Source organism: Schistocerca serialis, chromosome 4, assembly GCF_023864345.2.
Source record: "Schistocerca serialis cubense isolate TAMUIC-IGC-003099 chromosome 4, iqSchSeri2.2, whole genome shotgun sequence".
NCBI lineage: Eukaryota > Metazoa > Arthropoda > Insecta > Orthoptera > Acrididae > Schistocerca > Schistocerca serialis.
In genome coordinates, this window is record NC_064641.1 from 546,685,263 (window position 1) to 546,703,434 (window position 18,172).

The following is an 18,172-nucleotide window of genomic DNA, read 5'->3' on the forward strand; positions in this document are numbered from 1 at the left end:
TGATAACAGAAACACGCTGCCTTTCTTCATTTACTTGCGCCTACAAATGGCTCTCGAGTACTGCCAAACCAAAAGGCAAGAGATCTTACTGCCTTCCGATATACGTCGCTGTCAGTTCTTGGATATGATTTGGTCGACATGACCTGTTTTAGGTTGTGTATGACAGACAATGTTTTAGAAAATCAATTGCTTCCCTGTGAAATAAACAGAAAGATTTTCATTGTAAGCTATCCAAGTACAAAATTTTCTCAATATTAGTTCAAATTTAATATTCGCTTCTACAATGTAGGAAAGTATTTCACAGTTGCAAAACTCGCATCCGACTCATTGGCCATACGCTTAGTTGCTGACCATAAGTTCTAGCTCAGAGTGACACCAGTTTAAGTCACCTAATGTAGCGAAGACTTTTTGCCAGTACTCTTTCTCACCCGAAAATACGCAATTAACTCATTTGGCTCCGTAAGTACACTGTAACAGTAATTTCTGAGTGAATGCAATGCATACGGATTGTAGAATTCAGTGGTGCTCTCTCTTTCACTTTTGTATACAATATGCCTGACCTAAACGGGCCCTTTATCATTACAGGTGCTGGGCAGTGCAACATCATACTGACAACAGTAATGGGCTTATACTGACAACCTGACTGTTCGTTTTACCTGATTTTGTAATCATTTAAATAAAACAACATGACCTTCCACTGGGAGACATTTCGTCCTCCTTTTCCTTCTGTGAAATTTATCAGTACGGATTTTGCCTTCCAAGCAGCGAAATGCGGCGGAGTACGGCCGGTAAACGATTCACAAACCCCGATTTAGTGCCGTTAAGACGATTTCTCCAAACACTGTCGTAGCTGAAGGAATTTAGTTTCTTCTTAAATCGTCTTAAGCAGCAACGTTCACAGATATCTCAAATAGGAAAAACTTATTATCCAGGTACGAAGGTTGTAAAACAAACTTCCCACAGATTGTGTCGGGTTGGTCTTTTCGTCTGATAACACTGCATAAGTATTTTGTCTAAGAGGTATCACAAGTAGTGTTCCTCTAGCTGTGGGATTCATTGGTTGAAAACCTAAACTGGTGTCATTCTGAGCTACAGTTTATGGTCAGCGAATAAGCGTAAGGTCAATGAGTCGGATACGAGTTTTGCAACTGTGAAATACTTTCCTACATTGTAGAAGCGAATATTAAACATGAACTAATATTGCGAAAATTTTGTACTTGGATAGCCTACAATGAAAATCTTTCTGTTTATTTCGAAGGAAAGCAATTGATTTTCTAAAACATTGTCTGTCATACACAACTTGAAACAGGTCATGTCGACCAAATCATATGGAAGAACTGACAGCGACGTATATCGGAAGGCAGTAAGATCTCTTGCCTTTTGATTTGGCAGTACTCGAGAGCCATTTCTAGGCGCAAGTAAATGAAGAAAGGAAGCGCGTTTTTGTTATCAAGTAACGTCTTCATTAATTACTTTAGATTTAATGTAATCTACGAGTAATTGCTGATGTTTGATATTAACATGAAAAGGACTCCGTAGACAGGGAAAGAACCCGTTCTTTTGAAACTTCTTCTATAGTGACCAAAGGTATTAAATGATCTTCAAGCACGTGTGTTCAAGCAGCGGTATGAATAAAATGATAGTAATAATGACGGTATTAATGGTATTATCCTGTAACTTCAGACTTCACAGTGGATTTTCTCGAACTAAGATATTTGCTGAATTTGTGAAAATTAAAAATGGCTTTACTTCGAGCCTATGATGCCTAGAAGAGTCTTTACATCCTGCTGACATGAGAATAGCATAATCTCCGCATCAGAAGCTTGCTTCTACTTAACCATTAAACAGACTAGCATTTTTTCCACCGTGACTAAATTCGTAAGCTAAGCACATCATCCGTTTCAGCACACTCTTGAGGCTGGGAAACGTCGCCACAATGTTCTGGTGGAACGAATTATCACAGGTTCACTGCATGGGTTCAGGAATTTACTTTTAAGAGGCAGAAACAGATTTATTTTACCTCTGTCAATCTCAAGAGAAAGACGTTATAATCCATAATCCGCATTAAACATCACGTTCATTCATTACCAACAGGGCAGAGACGGTTTACGTTGGGAGATGACATAGCAGAAGTCATAGCAAACAGAAATACAGTCGCCAGTAAACTTACTTACATTAGAAAATTTTATTTCTCTCTCTCTCTCTCTCTCTCTCTCTCTCTCTCTCTCTCTCGCTATCTGTGACAAGCGCACACACACACACAAACACACACACACATTCTTTTCTTATTTTTATTTGTTCGTTGTGCTCGAATATCGGTGAGGCGAGAAACCACCTGTGAATGAGTTTCTTAGTTGAGTACACCTGCGAAGGAAATATAAAAACAACTATGAGAGTTACTGATTTATGATGCTTAGTTTGCAGTCAATTCTGAGTATTATTAGTAACTACGCTCCAGTCCCTAAAACCTAGTTACAGAAATGCGAATCAGATGCATTACGTATTCCAGGCCGTAGAAGATGCGACTTGGAGACACCAGCTATGGTCACTTCCCAGCCCGCTGTAGGATCACATCCATTCGTCTTCTTCCTGCTGGTACTGTAACTGAGATTTGGCAACAAGGCAATGTATGTTTGGCAACTCTGTGACCGACGAGTTACTTCCTTGCGTGCACGGAATTAAGCCTCAAAGATCACTTGACTTTACCTGTCATTACCATTAAATAATCAGTTATAATCGCTTGAGGTGTAACAAAAGATTGTAAACTTACGGTTTCCAACGCAGGAAAATCGTTGCAGTTGGAAATCGCAACTAATCTCGTCCTTTAAATAGCGGTTTATGAGTTCTTGCCACTATTGGCCTCGTAAGAAGAAGCCCACACACCTACCTGTTCGCCAGCTCTGTGGTAACGTGCCGACCTGTGAGAAAGCGTCTGTTATGGTTCGCAGTTCCAGTCTCACTAACTCCAGTGATTTTACCCCTTCTGTGAAAGAGCTACAAGCAGTCAGATCAAACATCAATAAGGAAATGGCAAGAAAATACTTTCGGCTCATAGTGCAATGGTGAAAAACTTACAATGCTGCACAACAGGTAACGCCTCTTTCCGCTGCTGACAAGCAAATTTTGGGTTTCTAGTAATGCATAACTATATTTATAAAATGCTACATTTTCATACCTCTTGAGTATGACAGAGCATACCAGTTAAACACAGACCCAATCAAAATGTAAGTGAGTAGTATTTTACTAATTCGTGTCGATGGAGGCATACTTGTGTACAGATACTAGTTTTATTAAAACTGACTTTCGTCGTAAGGTTATCGTGGGTAGTTTTATTTCATTTCTTATCATACAGTTCACAGTTTTCGTAAGGTTTCCTTTAGTGTTGTTGAAACAATAGTAAACATGAGAGCGAAATTAATCATCAACGATATATGCAAATTCTCTGATGTTATCTATAACAGTCTGGTGATGAACATGCAGTTTATTGATTACATGCGTGCAGAAAACTTGTTCTGAGTTAAAGCTGTCAAACAATGTCTGAAGAAGAAAAAATACCACTACCACACGACAGCTAATGTAGAAAATAATTTTCTGACGTATTTGGGCACGATGCGCTCTCCCCATACATAATACAAAAGCTTCGAGATGCAGCTGCTGCCTGGATGTCTATTAAACCTGAAAAGAACAAAATGTCACAGAAGTTAGCCCTTTTCCAGATGCGACTATTTTGGGTTGAGAAGTGAAGGGAATTATGTTCAAAGTTCTATTAGATTGGTAACTTCAGCAGACAGCAGAATTGCGTTTTAAAGAAGTTCAGCAGTAAATGTATTCGAACTCGCGAGATCTTATCTATGGTGCAAGACGCTACTAGCTGACAAATAGCTACAACAGCTCCAGAGCTGAACAACAATTCCTCCAGAACTTCTGCATAGCACAGCGCTGCGAGATAATGCAAATGGCCGGGTGTAGACTTCTGAAAGAAATAGTTACAGCTTTTATTTTGCGCTGCACGACGTGTTTTACAAACAGATAGCGCAATAAAATAGCTCAAGAGGAAAGGAAGATTTCCTATTTAAATTTCTGCATTCTGCACTGTTGGCAGTTGTGTGTAGGTGGCAGTTATGTGATTTTATTTCGGTGATTACAAAATAAAATCGAATGTATGCACTGGGTAGCCGAGGCAGCTAGTTCATGGTGATGCGGTTGACCAAGTAACTGAATTTACTGAACATGCTGCAATTTACTACAGGGAGCCTGTGTGTCAGAAATCTCATCCAGTGTGGCGCAACGGCGTTACGATAGAAAAATGAGTCACAGATCAGAGGGTTTGGTGGTCTGTTGGACTGCTGGTCGTTGCTCATACCTATGGTCTGGGTTCGATTCCCACTTCTGTCAATGATTTTAGATAGGGAGAGAAAGATTTCATTCTCTTCTGACTACACCAAGTGAAGAAGATATAATGGCAGTGTGGTCTGAAATTCACATTGAAGATGATGTTCCTTCTCTGCCAAGTAGACGTTAGGTTGAACCCAATAAGGTCTGGAGTAGCGACATGTAGAAACTCTATCACCAGTAACCTTTCTTATACTAGTTATTTATTTCTAGTTACGAAACCAACTCTATGCAAGGGTCACAGGACACTTATTCCATCTTTTATCTGAGCTTCTGTATGTCGATAAAATTGGTTCAGAACTGAGAATGCAACTCAGACCGCCCTTAACGCGGAATTTGTTCCGTTCATGACAATACAGTTCGGCTACAATTTGTTGTTTGTTCAAAACTGCAGATTTCTCAACATCTCCACAATTGCGCGTGAATGGGTTCGAATCCTGGCCCGACACTAAAGATTTCATTATGTATTATCAAGCTCTAGCATTAGAACACCTATCTGCTGGTGGATAATAATTTTGATTTCTAATGTTTTTTCATTCGTTGTCAACACTAACGATATCCGACGTTTTTGACTCCCAGTGGGACACAGAACTATTTGCGAGATCACTGTAAGTTAAAGATGTTATACCGAGCTGCTGGAGGAGAAAAATTCGGTAACTGACGTCTCTTTGTGTGTAGGCAACAACGATATGTGTGGGGCTCTATTCCCAGTGAGCACTGAACTCTTCGTCATATTATTTCTAGTTCAAACATGCTCACATGTCGCTACTGGTGCAGCAAACCCTTATTTTACGATCGTTTCCTCTAGAATATAACAGCGATAGGTGCAGGGTTGGAGTCCTGGGAAGGAAAAAATTAATGTTTCGTCTCGTAATTTCAGTTAAAACATCTAGCTACTGCCAAAGAAATCTGATATGTCACAGTTGGTTGTGCTTCGATATCAATCTGATTAGGTTCTGGGTTCTAATTCCTGTCCAACACAAAGCTTTGGCTCGCGGCCTTTCATGTAAGTCACTTGTGAAGAAGCAATATTTAACATCTCTCGTAGTTCGTTAACAGGGACAATAGATGCTGTGTAGGAATTCGAGTCCGTTAAAAATGTTTGCGTTATGTAATTTAAAGTTGATATTTGCTAACTGATACTGTCTAAAATCGAGGTATATCACTCTCTGTATGCCTAATCAGGAATGACTGTTAGTTTGCGTCAGTCACGAAATCTTTGCTTAGTCTGCCTGACCTGGGTTTGAATCCATATGGAGAACGAGACGGTTTGTCGTGTCATTTGAAGTCCATACATATTCTCAACTAACTGCTCGTGGATAACTTAAATTTTTAATGTCATTTTGGGTGAAATAATAAGTACTTCATGTTACTTCGAAGAGGAAATCATGAATACGACGAACTTATTATGTGCGTTACCTATCTGACGTAATAATGAGAGTGGTAACATTTCAGGTACGTCATTTATTGTAATAAATGTGAGCTTACAAGCCTTAAGGACAGTCTTATCTGTGATAAGGTGTTTCCTGATATTAGTGGCATCGTGGTATTACTTTACATCTTTAGTTATTGCGATACAGTTTTCTAGTGGTGACTTGTTGGAACCATTTTCAGTAGTCAAACGACCAAGACCTGCTAGAGAGCCGCGATATGCCGGTTGCGTGCGAATCAGGCGAAATGTAGTTCAGGTCGTTCGGATACTTTTGAGCACGACTGTACATGCTCAGCTACTTGAAACAGAGAATCGCCCGAAAATCTCCGAATAGATTTCTGCAGGCAATTTTCTTTACCTGTTAATCTTGTTGAAATATTTGAAATACAAAAATATGTAAAAATCTCAGAAAGGACTGTCACGAACACACAGACGTAAAATTAATATCGATAAATACATATTGAGGTTAAACAGTTTTGAACATTTTTCTCCTTATACTCCTTACGACTTCACCGTCTGTGAGTCAAGTCTACGAAATGGGAGAATATTATAATAAAATATGAAGTACATAACTATATGGGAGACAAGAATGAAATAGGAACAGGTTACAGGAGGTTTATTTTACTGAAGGATGTTAAATGTTAAATGAAACATGAAATAGGTATTTTAGAGGTTATGCAGAGAGCAGAAAAGAAAGTCTGTGAAAAACCATTAATAGATGAAATAGGGGGTAAATTTCCTAAACTTCTGTTACTTAACTGGGCATAAGAATGAATAGTATTGGAGTAATGATAAAAATTAGTAGCTGCAAATACTGGTCAATAGAGTCGATCGTCATCGCAGCATTTCCTGTCTTTCATGACCTCACGCAGAACTATTTCCACAGAGTCGTGAAGCGCTGTATGTGTTCCAATTGTGATACATTTGGCTGTTAAGCCTTGTCCCGCCCATTGTCACATAACACGATTACGTTACGAACATCCTGTTGACAAGACGACATTGACCATGAATGATGCTCTTTGATTCGAAAGGTGGAGTGCATGCTGTTATCCGAGCCAGAATTGTGTGCCGTAAAGTGTTTTTATAGAATGGACGGTGCTCTTGCAGATATGCTGACTTATGTTAAGACCCTCGTCTGTGTTCTCAAATTCTAACTTTAGATCTCTGTGACCATCCACTTACTTCTTAAATATTCTTTTCTAATCGTACTGAAATTGCACTTTAGTTTCTTTATCCTTCAATACAGTAGGAAAGTCAAACTACGAGAACCGAATTCAGTAATAAAAGTATAAGAGAGACCGACGTTTCATACTGCTGCTCTTGTGTAAATTGATTATTGCTACTACCTTTAGCATTATTAACTTTATGGTACCGACTTTCGGAAGTGACCCTCCACAGATTTACAGATAGAAAGATCATACTGAAAGTCACGAATGTGTCTCTTCGATCTAAAATATAATTTAATGGACGTGATATAGTTCGATGGAGAAGGATTCAGGAGAGCTCGTAGAAGATTCGAAATCTGGCGAAGACTGTGATGCAGATGATGCAGCTACTGTTTCTAAAGTTTAAAACTCTACTACGGTATCTGCTGGTAGCCTGAGAAAAAACTGAAAAGTGGACCAGTGCGTGAAACGTCTAGTCCAAACGCAAAAAGTAGAGTGGATTGTTTGCTGTGTTTGAAGAAGAATTTAATGAAAGTCGTGAAACTAACTCCGACATTGAAGTGGCCGCAATTGTGGATTTGTATATGTGGCTTAAAGTTGATTGCGAACCCTAGTTCTTTGGGAAACCTCTTCCTCCTTAGTGCATATGTTACTAAACAAGTCGACATCGCCAATTTCCTGCAGTTTTTCTAAAACTCTTTACCACAGATTTTTTCTCCTGACGCACTGATATGAATATCGACCACACCACAACTCATTCAGTATTTAGAAATACATGAAATTAACACTTTCATTTAGTATTCCAAAACAGTATATATTGACATGTGTTTCACTATTATTATGGATAAATCACTTCGGGACTTAACGAGTAAATACTCAACCAGTTCAAACCAGTTCAAGGAGTGCGCAGTATAAATAGTTACTTCATGTCTTGTGTTATTCACGTGTTTGATTTTCTTATGATAATCATTTGTTTGATTTCAGTGAGATGTTAAGTAAGTTGCAGTAAATATGTAATCATATACAGTGTAACTGGAATTTCTGAGATATGTCTGATACGGTCCGCTTTTTCCATCGTACAAAGTAAATATTGGTGATGTTCCGCGTTTCGCGGGAAAATAGAGTATGTAATTGTAAACGTTGTGCCACTCTTTCCTGTGAGAATGTAATAAGCACCTACATTAATGAGAAGACTATATAAACAGTAAGATTCTATGTACCACAACTAATTCAGAAATAAAAACGATACACGAATGAGGGAAACGAGCACGATAAATGATATTTGCACAATACACGGCGGATTAGGAATGGTTGACTTTTTTTGCTTTAAAAATACGGTGTATTGGATTCCACTCGTTTCCCGTTTAACATATGCTGCTGCTGTTGACAATATTGAACAGCTGTTGACATAAGCCCTTTGCTTGTCCTGTCATTACAAGACATGATAAATTTTGCAGCGTAATTTGATTTCCATCACAATAACGAGACTGTAAACAATTACGATGTCTCTTGGATAGACGCGTCGCAGCTGCCCCTCCGCTTTGCATGTAAACTTGTCATTTTAGTGATGCGTAGAATGCCTCCAGTAAAAACGTGTGTACGTGTCTCGTTGGAATCAAAACAAGTTTCATTTTATAACGCGTATGCTAATGAATATTTACAAAAAAAATTGTCAGTTCTCGTTTCCTACGTGAGATACACACACGCTTAATAAACGTTCCACCATTTATATAGTTACAACTAAACATAAATCTTTTTCAATAAATTTTGTCACTGGTCCACGATGAAGTTTAGTACAGTGAATAGTCTGTCTACGAGTCACTTTGAAACAATAATCTAGGATCTCTTTCGTGTATTTGTGCCAATACATCTATGCTCATTGAGTTCCTTTCATTCCATTTGAGAGAAGTTTGTGATCTACAGCTGTCTAGCACCCACGATTCTTCGGTTGGCTGAAGGAAACAGTTAATACATGGGTTTGCAAATAACGAAAAATACACATACGTGGATACAGAATGTGAAGAAATATTTAATCCTTTACTACATTAACGGAATAAATCAATGTTGAACTACAATTGCACTGGCGACCAAGAACAGAATCTTATTAATGAATGTTTAGGTGTACGTATTGCACTCATACTGTGGATCTACTTCTTGGTGTATTATTCTGTCTCCAGTTACAATCAGTTGCATTGAGTTACGGTATATTGATAATTTTTACTTATGGACCGTCTGACAGCAACTGAATAAAACGCAATTTTAGTGCCATACGCGTTTCGCCTCTATGGCACTAAAATTGTGTTTTATTCAGTTGCTGTCAGACGGTCCATAAGTAAAAATTATCAATATACCGTAATATTACACGCATCTGAGGAAGACAGGACTACAAAAGTTGAAGATGTCAGTTGCATTAAGTCGTTAAAGGCCACTGTGAACTACAGTATCGATGTCATTAAACATGTTGTTGTCAAGCATAGCATTTACTGTTGGTTGCAAACGTATTGTGTGTACTTTCCTTCATTATATGACCAATAGTTGGCCATAAAAATTTGTTTTTAGGACTTTTAATAATTCAATTTCATTTCATTTTTCTCCAGCAGTAATTTATTTTCCTTACTACTAAGCCGTTATGATTCAACGATTCGCGCATCGAGCTATTACTTCTCCAGTATCTGTCGTTTATGAGATTCGTCCACTACACCATTATAAGGGGTGAAAAGCATTTTTTTTCATACGCATTATCTACAGGAGTTGGGTATAGTTACTCCAGGGAAACAACTAGCGCACCGCTTACTGACTGAACTATACTAACTATACTACATGTTGTTTCCGTTACGTACGGCTACTACACCGGCTGAGTTTTTGTAATGATTCAATAGCTGCTGTATGATCCATAGCGGAAGTCACACACAATGAACACGAAGACAGTAGCAGCACTCAGTATTTTGTCAGAAGCTCCGTCTTGTGACATTGAATATATTATTGTGTGGAATTAATATTTGACTGCAGCCAGCCTAGTTTCGACGATGTAAGCTGAAGTGTCTATTCATTGGGCTAGCAAGCCATTGACTCTGCAGGTTCTAATAAAGCGTACGTAATTACAGGTTCTCTGTGCTAAGTCTTTTGAAGCTGCACTTCCAAACTGGTAACAGCTCTACCAAACGATCCACGTAGAAAAGCCCGCTGCGAAACAATTCCTGAAAGCCATTTCTTTACGGCAAAATGCTGAAGAGCCGCTCGCAGTTTTATGACTATAGGGTAAACATTTCTTTAGCAATCTTTCTCAGTTAATCTAACGTACTTTATCGTGCGGGGCCGCCCGGTAAATTACGCCATATATATATATATATATATATATATATATATATATATATATATATATATATATATTTGTCATCAGTCTACTGACTGGTTTGATGCGTCCCGCCACGAATTCCTTTCCTGTGCTAACCTCTTCATCTCAGAGTAGCACTTACAACCTACGTCCTCAATTATTTGCTTGACGTATTCCAATCTCTGTCTTCCTCTACAGCTTTTGCCCTCTACAGCTCCCTCTAGTACCATGGAAGTCATTCCCTCATGTCTTAGCAGATGTCCTATCATCCTGTCCCTTCTCCTTATCAGTGTTTTCCACATATTCCTTTCCTCTCCGATTCTGCGTAGAACCTCCTCATTCCTTACCTTATCAGTCCACCTAATTTTCAACATTCGTCTATAGCACTACATCTCAAATGCTTCGATTCTCTTCTGTTCCGGTTTTCCCACAGTCCATGTTTCACTACCATACAATGCTGTACTCCAGACGTACATCCTCAGAAATTTCTTCCTCAAACTAAGGCCGGTATTTGATATTAGTAGACTTCTCTTGGCCAGAAATGCCTTTTTGCCATAGCGAGTTTGCTTTTGATGTCCTCCTTGCTCCGTCCGTCACTGGTTATTTTACTGTCTAGGTAGCAGAATTCCTTAACTTCATTGACTTCGTGACCATCAAAAAATGGTTCAAATGGCTTTGAGCACTATGGGACTTAAGATCTATGGTCATCAGTCCCCTAGAACTTAGAACTACTTAAACCTAACTAACCTACGATCATCACACAACACCCAGTCATCACGAGGCAGAGAAAATCCCTGACCCCGCCGCGAATCGAACCCGGGAACCCGGGCGCGGGAAGCGAGACCGCTACCGCACGACCACGAGCTGCGGACTTCGTGACCGTCAATTCTGATGTTAAGTTTCTCGCTGTTCTCATTTCTACTACTTCTCATTACCTTCGTCTTTCTCCGATTTACTCTCAAACCATACTGTGTACTCATTAGACTGTTCATTCCGTTCAGCAGATCATTTAATTCTTCTTCACTTTCACTCAGAATAGCAATGTCATCAGCGAATCGTATCATTGATATCCTTTCACCTTGTATTTTAATTCCACTCCTGAACCTTTCTTTTATTTCCATCATTGCTTCCTCAATGTACAGATTGAAGAGTAGGGGCGAAAGGCTACAGCCTTGTCTTACACCCTTCTTAATAAGAGCACTTCGTTCTTGATCATCCACTCTTATTATTCCCTTGGTTGTTGTACATATTGTATATGACCCGTCTCTCCCTATAGCTTACCCCTACTTTTTTCAGAATCTTGAACAGCTTGCACCATTTTATATTGTCGAACGCTTTTTCCAGGTCGACAAATCCTATGAAGTGTCTTGATTTTATTTTAGCCTTGCTTCCATTATTAGCCGTAACGTCAGAATTGCCTCTCTCGTCCCTTTACTTTTCCTAAAGCCAAACTGATCGTCACCTAGCGCATTCTCAATTTTCTTTTCCATTCTTCTGTATATTATTCTTGTAAGCATCTTCGATGCTTGAGCTGTTAAGCTGATTGTGCGATAATTCTCGCACTTGTCAGCTCTTGCCGTCTTCGGAATTGTGTGAATAATGCTTTTCCGAAAGTCAGATGGTATATCGCCAGACTCATATATTCTACACACCAACGTGAATAGTCGTTTTGTTGCCACTTCCCCCAATGATTTTAGAAATTCTGATGGAATGTTATCTATACCTTCTGCCTTATTTGACCGTAAGTCCTCCAAAGCTCTTTTAAATTCCGATTCTAATACTGGATTCCCTATCTCTTCTAAATCGACTCCTGTTTCTTCTTCTATCACATCAGACAAATTTTCACCCTCATAGAGGCTTTCAATGAATTCTTTCCACCTATCTGCTCTCTCCTCTGCATTTAACAGTGGAATTCTCGTTGCACTCTTAATGTTACCACCGTTGCTTTTAATGTCACCAAAGGTTGTTTTGACTTTCCTGTATGCTGAGTCAGTCCTTCCGACAATCATATCTTTTTCGATGTCTTCACATTTTTCCTACAGCCATTTCGTCTTAGCTTCCTATTTATTTCATTCCTCAGCGACTTGTATTTCTGTATTCCTGATTTTCCCGGAACATGTTTGTACTTCCTCCTTTCGTCAATCAACTGAAGTATTTCTTCTGTTACCCATGGTTTCTTCGCAGCTACCTTCTTTGTACCTATGCTTTCCTTCCCAACTTTTGTGATGGCCCTTTTTAGAGATGTTCATTCCTCTTCAACTGTACTGCCTACTGCGCTATTCCTTATTGCTATATCTATAGCGTTAGAGAACTTCAATCTTATCGCGATATTATTGGTGTTCAAAGTAAAACGTGCTTGATAACAGTTTAACACTGCTGGCCATTAACATTGCAACACTAGGAAGAAACGAAGGGAGGAACGAAGGAAGATTGGGTTTAACGTCACGTCTACTTCGACATTATTAGAGACGGACACTAGGAACGGTAGCTTATACCGAAACACAAGGAAAATTTACTTTTTGTACGTATACATTACAAGAACAAGAAGAAATTGCTAAATCTAAAGGAGTTTTGAGGTTATAAAGAATACGAAATGTCGTAGAGAAAGATGCCGCCTCTAGCAGTAATTATGACTAACCTGGTCGAGTCTAACTAGGTGTGGGTGACACATACGGATATGTCATTCCACGCTGCTTCAATTCTTTGCTAGAATTCATCAGTCGAATTGATTGCAGAGGTATGGTATGCCAGTCTCCGAGCAAGCCACGACCAGGTGTCTGTCCTCGAGGAAACGTATTGTTAAGGACAAGAGTCGATCATCCCTTGTACCGTGGTACGTCATGCCAACACGGGCACGGAGATGTCGAATGTAGAGCACAGATACTGACATCATCACATCAGAAACGTAAAGGCTGCTGTCAAAATTCCCGCCTATTCGAACCAACGCTGGCCCTGTTGCGTAATCAAACTACGTCCTAGTAGGCTTCTGAAGGCCCAACGGCACCCGCAGACCGCCGTATTGTTTTCAGTCAGTAGGAGTCACTGGGTGCAGGTATGGAGGAGTGTGTGTTCAGGACACAGCTCTCCCGGATGTTGTCAGCTTTCTTGACCAGTGATGCAACTTCTCAATCAATTACCTCTTCAGTTGGTCTGACTGCTCAGTTGGCACTCAGCAGTGCACCCCGTTGGCTACAGCCTTAGGCAGACCAGAACGGTCACCCATCGATGTGGTAGTCAAGCCTGACAGTGCTTAACTTCGGTGATCTGCCTGGAAACGGTGTTAACCATTGCAGCAAGGCAGTTGGCTGTATACCCAAAGGCAACCAAACAACACATCCACGTGCTCGGCGCATTGGACGAGGGCGAAAGTAGTGTGGCAAAATTCATCACCCACGTTGCCACCACACGTAAGTATGTCCGAAATGTTGCTGTCTGTGGTGCTCCGCAGGTCATCACATTAGGTTAATACCCGTCTTACAAGACCTGTTGCAAACGTGACGCTATTTTCACGTGACACACAATACCGACAGCCTCAGGAACCGTCATCCAAATTCGTCACCTTCTTTCTCGCACAGCTAACAGCTCACAAGGCTGCGTGCACCCGCAATACTACTTTGACGTCACAGACAGATTTACAAAAAGACGTCCTCCTTGATACAAACTGTTGTAATTATTGTTATAATCAAATGTCATGTTATGAGTTATCGGCTTTTAAATAAGGTATAAATTACATCACAGAGTCTTACACTCTGCAACGCCATGATGGTGTAGTGGTTTTACTGTTTGATTGTGAAGTGGAAAATTACTGGTTGCTAGTTCGCGTCTCGCTACTGTCCATTTTCCCCCTTTTCAGAAAGGATTCTGTGACATCCTTGTTAACGTAATGGAAATATGTTCTGCAATACGAGCATTCGAAAAATGGTTCAAAAGGTTCTGAGCACTATGGGACTTAATATCTATGGTCATCAGAACTTAGAACTAGAACTTAGAACTACTTAATCCTAGCCAACCTAAGGATATCACACACATCCATGCCAGAGGCAGGATTCGAACCTGCGACGGTAGCGGTCACGCGGTTCCAGACTGAAGCGCCTAGAGCCGCACGGCCACACCGGCCGGCACGAGTATTCGATGTAATGTTCATGTAAGATTGCTCTCTCCGATGTGAGGAGTCATTATCAGTAATTTGCTAATTACGCGTGAAACACACAAATGCGAGTAAATATTCAAAAACCGTTGGTCATCTGGTAACATAAACTACCACTAAAAACGAAAGATATAGAGGCTACTGCTACATTTGTGAAAGATTTAAACTTACGCTCAGCCATCTATATGAGCTGTAAAAGGAAGTTTAAGAGCTATTTCTTTCAGAACACGTCTTTACCAACCAAGAATGTCTTCAATTGAAGAACATCTTCAACCACATTGTTTTGCAATAAATTCTACCGATACCAGCGCGTTATCGAGAAATAATCTATACCATCTATAAAGATAACTATTGAGCTATTTCCTCTAGGACTCATCTTTACCAACCACATACATCTTCGATAAAAGGACATCTTCTACTATATTTACTTGAAACACGTCGTTCCAATATCGGTGCGTTTTCGACAAATGCTTAATGTGCTTGTGTGTGTGGTTTTTTTTCATATGTGATATGCTGCAATACAGCGTCACCGGTATTTTGCGGTCTAACTGTGTTGATGACGCAGTAAATTTATTCACAGGGCAGTGACGCTGCGTCATTGCAATACACTTTGGAGGTGTGGCGGTGGGACTTGGAGTCTCGTACCACCCTCCAACGGTGACAGTACTACATCAGTCCGCGGCAGAAAAGCTTAACACGACAAGAGGAGGTAGGGTGGGAAAGTATTGGACGTAGAATGGGCGGCTATTCCCACCAAAGGATTCATCCATGGCGGGCGTGCCAGGCCTATCGTTAGCCGTGGTCGGAATCCGATTCCTCTAAGATGGTTAGAGGAACCGGATTTCGATGCCAGCGGAGTAAAAGTGCGATCCCAACGTGGCGTAACCCATGGACAGTGTCTCGCAGGGCATCCACTTTCTTACAGAGCCGCCGCGCGTTGTTGTGTATGATCGTCTTGATGGGAACGATAAAGGCTTATTCGTGGAGAGTCACAATTCTCGTGAGTGGCAGGGCTTGCAGGCTCCACCTGAGAACCTTGTTCTGCAGGCGCTGCAACGTCCACACCCTGGTGACACTAACAGTGGCCCATGCAGCGGAGCCACACGTGACGGCAGGCAGAATAACTGTTCGGTATATGCGCAGCTTTGGTATGTAGGTTAAATTCCCTACTGCGGAGGAGGGGGCACAAAGCCCTGGTCAGCTTTTGCCCTTTGTTAGCTACATGTCTCCGCATGTCAGTGGAAGAGCAACAACTTGTGGTCCATCCGGACCCCGAGATAGGTGGTTGCCGGGGACTAGAGCATCTGCACGCGCGCTATTCAAATATTGCGGCGGAGGACTGGGCACCATTTGGTGAAATAGACTGCCGTAGTTTTGGCGGCATTGAGAGCTACTTTGTTTGTCCGGCACCAGGTGATGGGGGCGTACACCAGTCGCAGGAGGCGGGCGACGACGGCGTTAGTAACACGCCCAGTGGTATATAGTGCTCAGTCGTCAGCATATTGTGCCAGGTGGTACTCGGGGATGACCAGCATATCATTCACATAGACACTAAAATGGATGGTAGACCGACAATTGGTGAGTGTCGGAACGCATTCCAGTTGAGCCATTAAGAACGTCTTACAGCGGAGGAAGTCATCTACGATCATGACATAATTAACCAGCATTTTTTTGTGATACGCTGCAATACAGCATCACCGGTCTTTTGGGGTCTGTGTTGGTGAGACAGTAAATTTATCCACAGGGCAGTGACATTGTGTCACTGCAACACACTTTGTAGGCGTGGCGGTGGAACTTGGAGTTCCGTACCACCCTCCAGTGGTGATAGTACTACATCCGCCAGGCAGAAAAATTTAGCCCAACATGGGCTGGTAGGGTGGGAAAGTATTGGACTTAGAATAGTGGGGGGGGGGGGGGGGAGTGGGGGCTAGTCCCGTCAGAGGATGCATCCGTGGTGGGCGTGTCAGGCCTATCGTTGGCCATGGTCGGAATCCGGTTCCTCTAGGATGGTTGGAGGAACCGTATGTCGATTCCAGCGGCGTGGTAATGTGGTCCCAACATGGCGTAGCCCATGGACAGTGCCCTGCAGGGCATCGACTTTCTCTTAGTGCGCGTTGTTGCGTATGGAGGGGGATGACACCCGCTTGCTCGCAGAGAGTCACAATTCTACTTTCTCGTAGTGCTCGTTGTTACGTATGAGGGGGGGGGGGGATGACATCCGCTTCCTCGCAGAGAGTCACAATTCTCGTGAGTGGCGGGGCGTGCAGGCTCCACCTGAGCACCTTGTTCTGCAGGCGTTGCAACGTCCGCATCCTGGTGACACTAATCGTGCCCATGCAACATGGGCATACGTGAGGGCAGGCAGGATGACTGTTCGGTGGATTCAAAATGGTTCAAATGGCTCTGAGCACTATGGGATTTAACTGCTGTGGTCATCAGTCCTCTAGAACTACTTAAACCTAACTAACCTAAGGACATCACACACATCCATGCCCGAGGCAGGATTCTACAGCAGTCCAATGCAACCGTCTAAGCTGTGATAACTACAGCAGTCCATATCGGCAAAAGACGCCCAGTCCTCTGCCTCAATACCCCGATTGCGGGCGCCCGTCTAACACCCATCTCTGGGTCCAGGTAGATTACAAGTCGCCCCTCCACTAAAAGACGCCCAGTCCTCTGCCTCAATACCCCGATTGCGGGCGCCCGTCTAACACCCATCTCTGGGTCCAGGTAGATTACAAGTCGCCCCTCCACTCTCGCTTAGAGTATGTCATCAACAAGGGGCTAAAGTGACCAGGGCCCTGCAACCACCCCTCCGCAGTAGGGAACTCAACCCGCTCACCAAGCTCAGCATCTACCGAACAGCCGGCCGATGTGGCCGAGCGGCTCCAGGCACCACAGTCTGGAGCCGCACGGCCGCTGTGGTCGCAGGCTCGAATCCTGCCTCGTCTAACACCCATCTCTGGGTCCAGGTAGATTACAAGTCGCCCCCCCCCCCCCCACTCTCGCTTAGAGTATGTCATCAACAAGGGGCTAAAGCGACCAGGGCCCTGCAACCACCCCTCCGCAGTAGGGAACTCAACCCGCTCACCAAGCTCAGCATCTACCGAACAGCCGGCCGATGTGGCCGAGCGGCTCCAGGCACCTGGCGCGGCCACATCGGTAGATGCTGAGCTTGGTGAGCGGGTTGAGTTCCCTACTGCGGAGGGGTGGTTGCAGGGCCCTGGTCGCTTTAGCCCCTTGTTGATGACATACTCTAAGCGAGAGTGGAGGGGCGACTTGTAATCTACCTGGACCCAGAGATGGGTGTTAGACGGGCGCCCGCAATCGGGGTATTGAGGCAGAGGACTGGGCGTCTTTTAGTGGAGGGGCGACTTGTAATCTACCTGGACCCAGAGATGGGTGTTAGACGGGCGCCCGCAATCGGGGTATTGAGGCAGAGGACTGGGCGTCTTTTGCCGATATGGACTGCTGTAGTTTTCGCAGCTTAGAGGGTTGCATTGGACTGCTGTAGTTTTCTCAGCTTAGAGGGTTTCTTTGTCTGACCGGCATTATGTGAGGGTGGCGCCAGCAAGGGGGGTACTGAGACGGAGGACTAGGCGTCGTATGCTTTTCTTTTTAAAAGGACTTGTAGTCCGGGGTGATATGTTACAATACAGCATCACCGGTCTATTGCGGTCTAACTGTGTTGGTGAGGCAGT